General features: G+C 38.2%; 1 long non-coding RNA gene across 1 annotated transcript; it reads right to left on the bottom strand.

Annotated features, from left to right (window-relative positions):
- Window positions 1-3,793: 3,793 nt before the first annotated feature.
- On the bottom strand, window positions 3,794-5,756 carry LOC117596264 (uncharacterized). The gene is made up of 3 exons (XR_004577443.2): window positions 5,529-5,756; window positions 4,791-5,071; window positions 3,794-4,663 (listed from the first exon to the last, which is right to left on the bottom strand). It is a non-coding gene; the product is annotated as an uncharacterized LOC117596264 (long non-coding RNA).
- Window positions 5,757-14,693: the final 8,937 nt, after the last annotated feature.

The following is a 14,693-nucleotide window of genomic DNA, read 5'->3' as shown; positions in this document are numbered from 1 at the left end:
TTAGTTACCTGTAGTAGAATGTTTGGACAGATAAATGAGGACTGCTCTTTTCCAAATAATGATGGTGAATGGTGAACGTTTGTCAGAGAGTTTCAAGGCAATATTTTCAGTGATTAATTTAAATTACGATCTGCTCCTCACACAACGCTATTGTAGCGTGTCTGGACCGGGACGCAGTCACACAAAGACCACACACAGAATGAGATCCAGCTCTGGCTTTAATCTGAAACAGGAGAACCAATCAGTGGATCACAGGCGACAGCTTCTCCCTCTCTGGTATACACAGAGCTGTTTGTGGGGAGAAGCATCGGTACATGCATTCATTAGCCTCTTAACAGGTAGACTGATGCTATTACATCATCAATTAAACAAAAAACTGAAATACATGTAAATAAAAAAACTGATCACAATATACAGACTTTGTGTCTTCCTTCGAACACATCAATATACTTATTAATACATTACAATTTACATATTACAGTGTAAATATTATACTATAGAATAAACATATTCTATTTTACATTTACATATTTATTCGATTAAATATTTAAATACTACCACTCATATCAGTAAATCCATATTTTTACACATTACGTAATTAAATGAAATATCCAAAATATCTAGCATCGTACCGTGTGCAGGCTGCACCATGTGCGTCATGAATAGCATAACCCATTAAAGACGATTCTTCCCCTTAATACTCTATGCACAATATGCATTCATTAAGGAGCAACTAGATCTCTTTTCTTTTTAAGACAAAATGAAATAAGCAACGTACCTGAAACAGGAGAACTAATCAGTGGATCACAGGCGACAGCTTTTCCCTCTCTGGTATACACTAAACATACGATGCTAATCGGTTAGCGCCACGATGTACTTCATTTAAATCAAATTAAACGTTAAACAATATGTTTCCATCATCATACGATTATGTTGGTTATGATGGAAACATATTATATCAATTTATCACATTCATCCAGCGATAAATATGGATTTAGACAAGAAACATCATCATACCAGAGTTGTTTGTGGGGAGAAGCATCGGTACATGCAAACACCCGAAGAGACGTTCTGGTACTCTGGTACTTCTTATAACTTATGAACAATAAAGAGAACAAAATTTTTGAAGTTCATTAACTCAACCTTATTACGAAACATATAGAACAAATAACAGCATAGACAGCATATATATAAAAAAAAAAATAATACAATATAGGAAGGAAGAGACAAAGCAAATTAAATTAAGTCAGTGAATTATTCCTACCAGTTACACTATCACATGGCTTCAGATGACTTGGAATATAGTGCATGAATCATATGGACTGCTGTTATAATGCTTTTATGCTTATGCTTTTTTTTGTTATTTTGGAGCTTGACAACAACTGATCACCGTCCAGTTTCATTGTATGGATGAGAGTAGCAAGCACATTCTTCAAAACTTCTCCTTTTATTTTCCACTGAAGAAAATCATGAGTTTGAAATGACTCACTCCATTCCTCACCAATGATGTTTGTGTTAATTATCCCTTTAATAACATTTACCATCAATATGCCAAGTGTAATTTGCTCCACAGCTGAAGTAGCTCCTACGTTTAATTCTTTTTTCCCCTGGACAGACCACTGCCATCAAGCTCCCTCATCATTCCTAGATAAATAACAGATAACACATTAAGTATTGGCATAAGGACAATTTTTATAAAAAAAAAAACAAAAAACATCATCTTGACCATATCTGAAAAAAGTAAGGTTACTACAGGTACCTGTAGCAAGACTGGATTTCTCTGACATCACGAATCCGTGAATCACAGATTCCCTGCCAAGGTGACCAGTGTCTCAGCTCACTCTAAACAAATATTACACACACACACACACACACATATATATATATATATATATATATATATATATATATATATATATATATATATTACCATTGTGGTGGTGTATAAAGGTGTATAAATAATTAATATATATATATATATATATATATATATATATATATATATATATATATATATATATATATATATATATTTTTTTTTTTTTTTTTTTTTTTTAAATCAATAAATATTTAAAAACGCAGGTTGCTTTCATGCAGGTTAGCCCATTGCTGAGACCCTTTCCTGCAGACTGAGGTTAGTTTCAACTCTACTTAATTAAATGCACCTGAATCAACAAATCAAGGTATTTGGGTTTACTTGGAAATTACAGTCAGTGTCAAGTTAAAACAAATCCCTTAGTTTAAGAAAACTCTTACTGAGCCCTTACAATTATTATTAAGGGTTTTCTTAACTTAAAGGGTGTGTTACAGCTGGTTGCAGGTGTTTTGTAACATGGTTGGAACTAAACTCTGCAGGAAAGTGGCTTTTCAGGAGCAGGAATGAGAAACACTGCTTTAAGACATACCTTTCATTAAAACATAAGATTAAACATTTTATGTTCAATACATTCTCTCTGTATCCATTCTTGATTGACTGAAAGACACAAGTATATACGTAGTTTTAAGAAAGAAACACCATTTAGGCAAAATCACATTTAATTCAGCAACTGTTAGCTTTAGACTAATACAAGTAACTTAAAATTAGAGGTCAATCTTTAGCTGGCTGGCAGAAACAGCCTGATAATGCAAAATATTTCAGTATTTAACAAGAAGCTGGAGGGTCTTCCTCACCAGTTTGTGTCATCCTTGCTCTTTTTTTGCTGATAATTGCTTATGTAAAGAGCTTGGTATTCCAGAACAAACAGAGTGGAGTAGAGAGGAATGTTCTTCTGCTTTGGATAAAAGCATCAAGTGTAAAGACTGTGAGGCAGCGGTGCAGGTGTTCAGGCAGTGGCATGCTTTCTTAATACAAGAGAGGAACAAGAAAAGCATGAGAGTGATGAGCTAGTCCCTAAGCTGGTGCAGGAATGTGCTAACGATAAACACACCACTATCTCCACTCAAAAAACAGACACTGCCTTTATCTAAAAGCAAAGAAGATGTATCCATTTCTTAAAAGCCTTAACCGCCGATCAAAGACATGATCTCCGTATTCGTTATCCGCCAATGAAGATTCAGATGACCTGGCTTAGATCCTGCAGCCGTTGGGTTAGCCCCGATAGTGATTAAAAAAGCAAAGTCAAAAAAGGATGAGGAGGCAGAAATAACTATAAAAGATCAGCCATGAGTCCTGAGTAATTAGATTCACATGACAAAAGATTTTAAAGACTTTAAGATTTTAAAGACAGTCCTGATTGTTGCAGTAAAGTTGTTGATTGTCAACACGGACAGAAACAAGTCTTTGATGGAATACACCCAGCGTTATGCTCAGGTGTTTATGCTGTATGGAGGATACAATATGAGTTCCATTTCTGATGATCTTGGAAGCCGCGTTTCCGTTAGTCAATGGGCTGGTGGTTTAAAAGCTACTTACGCAATGTGTTGCTGATTTTGAAGTCCGACTGGTGTAAGGCAAGTCTTTTTGAGCTTGCTGATAGCCTTGCGGCGTATGAGAGAGACTTGAATGTGAAAATGCGTCTGTCTGCTTTGTTGCAAACAACTGCTAATGTGGTAAACGCACATGTAAATGCAAATGCACTGATGAGTGATCCATTCAGCAGGATGAGTGCTGATGAGCAGAGGTGGACAAAGTACACAACTCCATTACTTGAAAGTACAGATACTACTGGTCAAATATTACTCCATTACAAGTGAACGTTGTAAAGACAGATTTTTACTTAAGTAAAAGTACAGAAGTACTTGCTTTTAAAAGTACTTAAGTATCAAATGTAAATTTCCTTTTTTATGTCAACACATTGTTTTATTATTGTTGCATTGTTGTATGTAATACTCACCTTATGCCTCTGAAGCAACCTACTGAATACACTGACTAGCTTGTAGTATCTGTGGAATAAAGAGCTTTTAGAATGTTACAAAACCTACAGAAATGAAACAACTGAATTGACTAAAAAGACAGCCATAATCATCTTCATTTTTTTTATTTAACACTCCTACTCACCCCCACAAAAGCAGCATGGTAAACGCACAGCTCTGGCAGTGTGCACACATCTATACATTCATCCACATTTGAATCAAGCAGACAGTGAAATTGCTGTAAATACAGACTGATCAGAAAAAATAAAATAATCCAACATGCTTTAAAACCCAGCTACACAACCGTAGTTGTATAACTGCTCAACAGCAACACTGCTTTTAAAAAAAAGCAAAACAGCAAGACTTATCTGACATCAAAACAAAAACTTCAAACAATTTGATGTGACAACGACGATACTGTCTCTCACAGGCCACTAGTCGGGAGAAATCTTAGGTCGAATCAGTCAAACTTATAAAAACTTATAGTTCTTATTCATCTTAAGTAGAAGCTGGTTCTCAAAGTTATGTGAATTAATTGCTTCCCTTTTTGGGCTGCAATCAATCCAGCTGCACTAAAAAGCCTTTCACAGGCAGGGCTGTGGTCAGCTTGAGCGACAGGATGGATAAGGCTGGATAAGATGTCAACATAGTCAAACCTTCAGCTATACATGGTAGGTATACATCCAGTTGTTAGGATGTTTCCTGTGTGCATGTATGCTTGATATTAGAGAAGAAATCCTCTTCATCAGAAGTGCTTGAGGAGTTGAAGACTCATCATGATCAGAAAGATGTTCCTTGATGTAAGTGAGGCCTAAATCAGAAACAATTATAGGTTAGTCATTATTTTTTTAGCATCTTTTCATCATGACAAAGTTGTATGCAAGTTAAAAAGAAAAGTAAATGAGAAAATAATGGGCCATGTAGAACATTTCTCTTACCAAGTTTGAGGATGTATTGAACTCTGGATGAATAATGGCTGCAGCAACTAGCTCGGGATCAGACATCATGTTCCCAAACCGTTTTTTCAAACCATCTAGGAGGGCATCAACTAGCGGCTTGCAGAGTCTCAGCGATGCTCTTGTTTTCTCAAGCTTGGTGATGAGGATAGTAATAGTAGTCTGAATGTTGGAATCTCCTTGTAATATGTTTGTCGCCTTCACAACTAGACTCATGGTGGTAGTATATTCCCCCCCAAAAGGCCATTTCAGCTGGACTGTACCTAACGCATGCAAAAGAAAACCAATCAAACATTTCCCCAAATTTAAACAGAACCACTATGCATTCAAGCATATTTATTCTCACAAAGTGGTCATTAAGGAGTACACAAGAATTGGCTTTTTTTTTTGAGAGAGAGATTGCAATCTTTTTTATGATTAATCCTGCAGCTCTAGACATAACTATAGTAATTATGCAAGGTAACAAAAAAAAAAACTATAAAAGATACAAGATATTAACTTTTTCAACTCGTAAACTCATTTACATTTGAATTCACGCTTTTGCATGCTAACTAACGTCATTGTTGACCCTTACCTATGCGTAAGTGGTGTATCCACAAGGCTACGGCAACTTGGCAGGCAAACCCATAAATCATTTGACCGACCATACTTCATACTGAAACTTTAGCTCTAAAGCACAGACAATTTCAAGCTTTCACAAGAATTTTAAAGTTTACATACCTCAATATGCTTTCGCAGGTTGGACGGCGAGTTTTTGAAGGCTGTGATTTGTTTAGGCAAACAAAGCAAACATTTTAAACGAAAAGAATCTTTGACCTTTTCAGAAAACTGGAACATACTTTTTAAGTATGGCCATGGTTGCTCACACTGTGCCGAGGAACCATCTTCTTCCATTTTGCCAACTGATCAGTGTTCAAAAAATGCTGCAGAACTCACTGAACTTCAAGACACATGACCCTACAAGAGTGATTATTGATAGGCTGTCTGTCACCTGCAAAAAACCAATCACATTTTAGAGAAGAAAAAAATCATCCACTGATTTTCAAAGCTGCTACATAGTAATGACTTTCGACTCAAGGACCTTGATAGAAATGTAGTGGAGTGAAAAGTACAATATTTGTCTTTCAAATGTAGTGAAGTTAAAGTCACAAGTTTAATAACAAAAAATAATACTCAAGTAAAGTACAGTACTCAAGTAAATGTACTTCATTACTGTCCACCTCTGCTGATGAGTGATGAGAGCCATGAGAGAGAGCTGAGCAGCAGAGAGCCATGTGCAGAGTAAAATAAACCCGCTGAAAAGTGAAAGTAATAGTGATGGTGTGGAAGTATTTCCATTAATTAGTTAACTCTTAATTATAATTAGTATTATGTCAATCAGTATTTATACAGCAGTATTGTATTGTACTGAGTTATTGTGTTGAATCATGACCTCAAATCACCTCAGCATAAGACTGATTCTGAAGTGTAGTTTAATCATGAGGAGAGCGTAACTCTATGGTAAATCAGTATTTGAATCAGTTCTAATTAATTACTTGGAAAACAATTAATTAAAAATAATTTTATAAAGAATGATTGTGTATGTGAATCAAGAAAACTAAGACGAAACTGATGTGACTCTAGCTTGTGGGAAATCACTAAGCACATAGTTCTCATTCATACATTGTATCTTTTCAGCCCAGGCCTGTTCTGTCCTTTCTCATGGGAAAGTGTTTTTCTCTACCAGAGTACCTGAAGCTTGTATCTTTTTCAGAAATTTGACAATTGTGATTTCTTACAGTGCATTGTTAAGGGTGTGAAGAAATGTTAACATTTTTTAAAAATAAACTGACTGACCTTCGCCACGGTTAAAGCTAAGACAAAGGGACAGTGAAATAATTGTGGGGGGAAGCAGGTGTGTGATTAAAAGAAACAAAAGGGAAAATTCCACCTAATGAGATCACTGTTTTAGAACTGTATAAAAGCATGAGTCATGACTATGTACTTCGGATGTTCTGCAGACCATCGCGGCTTTGTCGTTGATTCAATAAAGTCTATTGATTTTCGGCATCCAGAACCTCTTGTCTTTGTAATTAATTTTCTTATTCTGATTTGCAGAAGTATTTGCCATGACAATGGAAATAAAGAGCCCCTTTTGAGTTGTCCCAAGCCTGCCTCCCATCTCCTCATATCCGACCCAACCCAGGAAAGTGTTACAAATGCACCTCCCAACACTCACATGCTTTGCCTCCGCCTCCCTCCCCCCTCCTGCTGCACATTCTTTTTAGAATTTTTTTTATTTTGTCTGCTGTGAGAGCCTATTTGCAGCCAATATGCATGAGCGGGATAACAGATTGTATGTGATAATCACTGTGAATGATCATAAATGCTGTTTTTTGATTGGCACTGGTGCACAAGTATCAATAATTCCAAATGAGATGGCTAGAAATTTAGGTTTTCATCTAACTAGAACTAGCACTGTCATTTCTGTGACAGGGGAAAATTCTAACACCTACAGAACTCAACCTGTTTGTTTGTGTTTTGATCATAAGTCAACTGCCTTATCTCTTATGGAAGCACGAATTAACAGCCTTTTTATTTTAGGCATCGGTGTTATTTCACAATTACTCATGCAGATGGATTTTGAGTGACTTATTTAGCTGTTACTACTTGTGCTCCAGTAGTGCTAACACAACAGCTCACTGTACATTGTCCACATGCTGTTCTCTCTCTGTTGTCCTCAGCTCGTGTGATCACAGTGACTGCCCAGAGATGGGGCAATTGGCTCGATGCACTCACTGCCTTCGAGCTGTTCTGAGATTCCTCTGGAAAATCCAGACATGATTTTGTTTACAGATGGTTCCGCCCAAGTACTGAACGGATGCAGATGTGCTGAATGGTCCGTTTGCTCGTCACACACATTGATAGTTCAGGGTCGTCTCTCTGATCATCTCTCAGCCCAAGTTGCTGTACTTGAGGCTTTGACTAGTGCCTGAAATCTAGCTAGTGGTTGTACTGCTACGATTTACATGGATTCACAATATGTCTTTGGTGTTGTAGGTGATTTTGGAAGTATTTGCTGGTAATGTGCCTTTTTGGCAGCTGCAGGCATGCCCATTCAATATGTCTTGTTTGTGTCTGACCTCGTCAGTGTGTCAATGTCCAACACGTTTTTTTAAGATTAAGACTCATTGCTCCCCTGACACTGCTGAAGCTCGTGGTAATGCTATGGCTGATGCTGCAGCCAAAGATGCATGTAGTCTTCCTTCTGTAATGATCTCAGCCATCAAAACCTCAGACTCTGTTGCAGTAAAACACAGAAGATTTGGACATGTATGCTAATCCTGGACATGTATGCTAATGCTCCCTGTGTTAGAAGTATGGTCCTGGGTAGATAAAGGTGCGAGTCTAGATTCTGCTGGCGCATAGACAAAAGGGGAAAATATGTAGCTCCTGAGGCATTGTTGCCATATTTAGACCAACAAATCCACAGACTAGGATATGTGGGTGTTCAGATTATGGTTCACTGATTTTCTTCAACATTCCCTAAATTCTGCATATATGAATTTGATGTGCATTGTGTGATGGCTGTGTTCTGTGCCAGGATAGCAACAAAGCAGCTGGGGTGCCAACTCTTGCAGCTCACACCCAGGCATTTGCAGGTTGACCTTCCCTTCCCTTGTGTCAAGGTAAATGGGATATGTTGGTGGTGGTTGATAACTTTTCACATTGAGTTGAAGCCTATCTAACCAAAGCAGGGACAGCCATGCACATGGCAAAATCACTGGTCAAGGATTTTTTCCCCTTTTTTAATTACACTAGAGTGGGGTGTCATTGCCAGTTGTTTTGGGCAGTATTCGGTCCATTAGTGCTCCCTACTCCTCTCAGTGGATTAACCATAGTTAGGCAGGGAGAGATGGTAGCCCTTCACAGTGGTAATGTAAACAACATTAGAACCTAAAACATCTGGTCAAAGCCCATATATGTGTCTTGTTTTCAATAAAAGTTTTGGATTGATTTAAAAAAACACTTTTAACTTTTTCTGGAAAAGGGAAAAATCCTACAGTTCATTCAGAAAGTATTTAGACCCCTTCATTTTTTCACATTTTGTTATGTTGCAGTGTTATGCGAAAATGCTTTAAATTATTTTTTTCCACATCAGTCTACACTCCATGCTCAGTGGAAGACACATGAGCTTGTGCTCTTGCGACACAATCCTGTCTCTGAGCTCTGCAGGCAATTCCTTTGATCTCATGGCTTGGTTTTTGCTCTGATGTGCATTTTCAGCTGTTAGACCTTATAGGTGTGTGCCTTTCCAAATCATGTCCAATCAATTGAATTTGCCACAGATGGACTCCAATCAAAGTGTAGAAACATCTCAAAGATGATCCAGAGAAACGGGTTGTGCCTGAGCTAAATTTCAAGTGTATGTGTGTTTTGAGGGAAAAACCAAGTGAGGCATATTTGGAGTTGGTGCAAGTGCTACGAGAGAACAAAGTGTCTAATAAGCCTGAGGTCAAGTGGCCAAATATGTATTGTTGTATAATGTGACTATCTTGTAATCTAATACTGCCTGAAGGTGTTAATTGATGTATAGAATCAGTATTTCATGTTGTGGTGATGGTGAGGAGGGATGGGTTTTCGAATTGTTTTGCCGGGAGTTTCTTGCCTGTGTCGGCATCTTAACTATACTGTTTTTTAAATCAATAATTTATCGTTTTCATCTGTTGTATTTTTCATGTTCTCTTCTACCGTATTTTCATTTTTCTTTCTCTCGAAGAGCGCTTTTGTATTTTGTCAAGACAAGCGAGCGGAGGCCATCCACTTTGGATCCACGCTGTGTAAACAAATCTTCAACTAAGGTGCGTTAAACAACATGTCTAACATTCAGCTTGTTCAGTGTTTTGAGTGCAGGATGTTTAGTCACTCTTCCTCCGTCGTTAGCAATAGCTTTATTTGTGATAAATGCATGTTAGTTAGCTCTCTGACAGAGAAGATTGCAGCATTAGAGGTGCACATCCAGACTCTAGAGAGGGTTAGTGAGAGTGAGAGCAGTGTAGTTTCTGTAGGGGAAAGTCTGGATGCCTTAGGCGGAGCTAGTAATCCCCCAACTCCGGCATTAGAGCCCTCACAGCGGGGCGAATGGGTCACGACTCGGCGGCATAATCGCAAAGCCAAAGCTAAAGCTGGATTAACGTGGATTAAACCAAACGAGTTTGTAGCATTAAATGAAGCTAGTCCTCCCGGGTACAGTTACATACATCAGCCCCGTCTAACTGGCAGAGGAGGAGGCGTTGCAGTCATTTATAATGATAATCTAGGCATCACACAAAAACCTAGTCATAAATTCAACGCATTTGAAGTTCTTTATTCTAACATAACATACGTAGCAACTAAAAATAAGTCTACCCAGGTGATTCCAGTAATTATTATTTACAGACCCCCAGGGCCGTATTCGGAATTCCTATGCAAATTTGTGGATTTCATCTCTAACCTGGTCGTTTCTTTAGACAAGGCATTAATTGTTGGAGACTTTAATATTCATTTTGATAATCCAGATGACCCTCTGAGAACAGCAGTTGTGTCCATTCTAGACTCTGTAGGGGTCAATCAGAATGTAATAGGACCCACCCATAGTGGTGGTCACACTCTTGATTTAATACTAACATTCGGATTAAATGTAGAAAATATAGTCTCATGTCCACAGTCTGAAGCTATCTCAGATCATTACCTCATCTCATTTAAAATGTGTATTAATCATAGTATATGCACCTTGCCACGTCGCCGTGTCAAACGTACGTTCACGTCAACAACTGCACAGAGTTTTATCAGTAATCTCCCAGATTTATCAACCATGATTGGATCACCGTCTGATCCCAAAGAACTTGACCAGGCAACTGAATTCTTAGAATCAACATTCTGCAACTCGCTAGATAAGGTAGCTCCACTTAAAAGAAAAATAATTAGGGAGAAAAAGCTAGCACCCTGGTATAGCGATCACACACAAACTTTAAAACAGACCACTCGAAAACTAGAAGGTAAATGGCGTCAAACTAAATTGGTAGTATTTCAAATAGCATGGAAGGAGAGCCTTTTGAGCTATAAGAAAGCTCTTAGTGCTGCTAGATCAATGTATCTCTCCACCCTAATTGAAGATAACAGAAATAATCCTAGAGTCTTATTTAATACTGTAGCAAAATTAACTAGGAATAAGACCACAATAGAAACATGCACACAATCATTATATAGCAGCGATGACTTCATGAATTTTTTCAATGGTAAAATTGAAAATATCAGGCTAGAAATTCAGACTATTAATTTAAAACCGGACAGTTCTATAACTAACCCTGTAGATGATAATATAATAATATTAGATAAACAACTACAACGCTTTACTCCCCTTGAAGAGACTGAACTAATTTCACTAATTTCATCATCAAAATCATCAACCTGTATGCTAGATCCTTTACCTACTTGTTTCCTCAAACAGATAATTCCTGAAACAATCAAACCTCTTTTAAAGATAATCAATTCTTCCCTTAGCAATGGCTATGTACCTAAATCTTTTAAATTAGCAGTTATCAAGCCCTTGATTAAAAAACCTGACCTTGACCTCTGTGAGCTGTCTAACTATAGACCAATATCAAACCTCCCCTTTATCTCCAAGGTCCTCGAAAAGGTTGTAGCACAGCAGCTATGCTCATATTTACATAGGAATAACATTCATCAAATGTATCAGTAAGGATTTAGGCCTCATCATAGCACAGAGACAGCACTGGTAAAAGTTGTAAATGACTTACTACTGGCCTCTGATCAGGGTTGTGTCTCCTTGCTGGTGCTGCTTGACCTTAGTGCAGCTTTTGATACCATTGATCATGCTATTCTCCTCGATAGACTAGAAAATGTAATAGGCATTAAGGAAACAGCCCTTTCCTGGCTCAGGTCTTATTTGACTGATCGTAATCGTAATCAGGCAAAATTATCCGTAAGCATGGTATTAGCTTCCACTGTTACGCTGATGACATACAGTTGTATGTTTCAGCAAAGCCAGATGACAGACACCAGCTTAATAAAGTTGAGGAATGTGTAAAAGACATTAGAAACTGGATGCTTATTAACTTTCTCTTACTCAATTCTGACAAGACAGAAGTACTTGTACTAGGACCATGTGCAGTTAGAAGTAAGCTTTCTGATTACATAATAACTCTGGATGACCTTTCTGTTTCATCATGTGCAGCAGTAAAAGACCTTGGTGTGATTATTTACTCTAGTCTTTCTTTTGAAGCTCATGTAGATAATATAACTAGGATTGCTTTCTTTCATCTCCGAAATATTGCTAAAATAAGAAATATATTGTCACTACACGATGCAGAAAAATTAGTTCATGCTTTTGTTACCTCTAGGACTGTAATGCCTTACTGTCTGGATGTTCCAGTAGATGCATAAACAAGCTCCAGTTAGTCCAGAATGCAGCAGCGAGAGTCCTTACTAGAACCAGAAGATATGACCACATCACCCCTATCTTATCCACACTGCAATGGCTCCCAATCAAATTTTGTATTGATTATAAAATACTACTATTGACCTATAAAGCACTAAATGGTCTCGCGCCACAGTACCTGAGCGAACTTTTGGTCTTTTATGATCCGCCACGTCTACTTAGATGATAAGGTGCAGGCTATTTGTTGGTACCTCGAATAATGCGGGCTACAGCGAAAATGATATTGCGGGTTAGAGCTTTCTCTTACAAAGTTATGGAACAGCCTTCCACTTAGTGTTCGGGGCTCAGACACAGTCTCAGTGTTTAAGTCTAGGCTGAAAACGTATTTGTTTAGTCAAGCCTTTTGTGAATAGTTTTCTTAGGTACAGGGGCAGGTCCGGAGGGTTTCACAGTCATAGAGTGTTGTGGTGAACTGGGATGTTTGGATGCTGTTGCCCCCCCACTCTCACACGTTCACTCAGGTTTGTCCACGGTGGAGTGGCTGGCTGCCTTATGTCCCAGGGTGTCCTCATGTCTGTGTTAGCTTCTGGCTCTCTCTTTTAGTTATGCTGTCATAGCTAGTCTTGCCGGAGTCCCTGCTTGCGCTCTGCATGCAAAGTACATCATGTTTAACCATTAGAGGACAAAAGCTCACCTAACAATCTCTTCCTTTCTCTCCATCTCTCTCTCTCCCTCACTCTCTGTCGAGCTACACATGCTACTTCTGAGATGCCAGAGTGATGAATTTATTGGTTGCACAATTGCACTATTTGTCCATATAGTACACAATAATAGAAGGGATTTATTTATAATTGCACTATCCATTGCACCCAGATGAGGATGGGTTCCCTTTTGACCTGGTTCCTCTCAAGGTTTCTTCCTAATATCATCTCAGGGAGTTTTTCCTTGCCACCGTCGCCACTGGCTTGCTCATTAGGGATAAATTCACAGTGATAAATTCAAATATTTACAATATATTTTTGTGAATCCATTTATTTCTATAAAACTGCTTTGTGACAATGTCCATTGTTAAAAGCGCTATACAAATAAAATTGAATTGAATTGAATGGGTCTTGCTTCAGCGGCAGACAGCGTTAATGTGTGTCATGGCGCCAATTAGGAGCAAGTGGAACCTCGATGGATACAATAGTAGTATTGTATCCATCGGGGTTCCACTTGCTCCTAATTGGTGCCACAACACACATCAACAGTCACAAGATAGTCACAGTCACTGGTTTCACATTATACAACAATACATATGTGGCCACTTGGCCTCAGGCTTATTTGTTTAGATACATCAAGAAGTCTAGTTCTCCTATAGTGTGGGTAAAGTGGGTAAAAGCTATTACTTGCTCAGTCAGTGCTATAACCACTCATCCAACTCCTAAGGTCAAAATCCGAGAATTAGAACCATATCAGTTAAGTTCTCAAATTAAGGTCAAGATTATTCTAAGGGAACTTCAGCAAGACGTTATTTATTTTGGTTACTATTCAGGTACTGGGTAAAGTGTTGGGAAATTCTCAAAATATATAATGGGGAGATTGAGATTTGGGACACTTCCACGCAGATTTATTTTTTTGATGATGTTAAGGTATCATCGTTCAATCAGTTCTGTGTCAGGGTCTAATGCTGATAAGGGAAACACTTTCCAGGCTTTGTTTACAGTAACTCAGAACACTCTGTTCCCAGGCTTTGAGGATTGAATCCCTCATCAATTGAGTGTCTCTACTGGCATCGCGTTGGCAGGACATGCCATCTCAGTCTGTGACGCATGTGCTTTGCTACATACAGATGTGTTTAATTTATTGGCAATACATTTCACAATATTACATGAGCAGTTACAACTCAGTGTTGATCTTTAGGTTTATCACACTGTAATCGGACATACTTTCCTTCTCGCAGTGTTACTGAGACTTCATCTAGATATCCATGCTGTGTAGAAAATCATCCAAGCGGATCTGTAGGTGAAATTTCTAAGGCATTATGTAGCTTCACCATTGAACTTAACAAATACCATTTAAAAGGTGTTTCTCATTTTTCTCAAACCCAGACAATGTTCACAGCCCAGTCAATAGCTGATCTGTATCTCCAAACCTGGTCCCTGGATAAACTGGCTATCAAATAATGAATTTTGTCATGTTTCAGCCCCTTCAGGTACTTACTGCCTGTGGGGAAGCACCACTTATAGTGAATTACCTACTAAGTTCAATGGTCGATACTCATTGATTTATCATAAGACCCTGATCTTACACCAATCATCCATAACGTTAAAACCACTGACAGGTGCCTTGAATAACATTGATTCATTGTCAAGGGGTGGGATATATTAGGCAGCAAATGAAGAGTCAGTTCTCAAAGTTGATGTGCTGTAAGCAGGAAAAATTGGCACGTATAAGGGTCTGAGTGACTATGACAAGGGCCGCAG

The sequence above is a fragment of the Pangasianodon hypophthalmus genome, chromosome 27, assembly GCF_027358585.1.
Source record: "Pangasianodon hypophthalmus isolate fPanHyp1 chromosome 27, fPanHyp1.pri, whole genome shotgun sequence".
Taxonomy (NCBI): Eukaryota; Metazoa; Chordata; class Actinopteri; order Siluriformes; family Pangasiidae; genus Pangasianodon; species Pangasianodon hypophthalmus.
The sequence above is the reverse complement of the archived record's forward strand: the minus strand, read 5'-3'. Positions and strand labels throughout refer to the sequence as shown.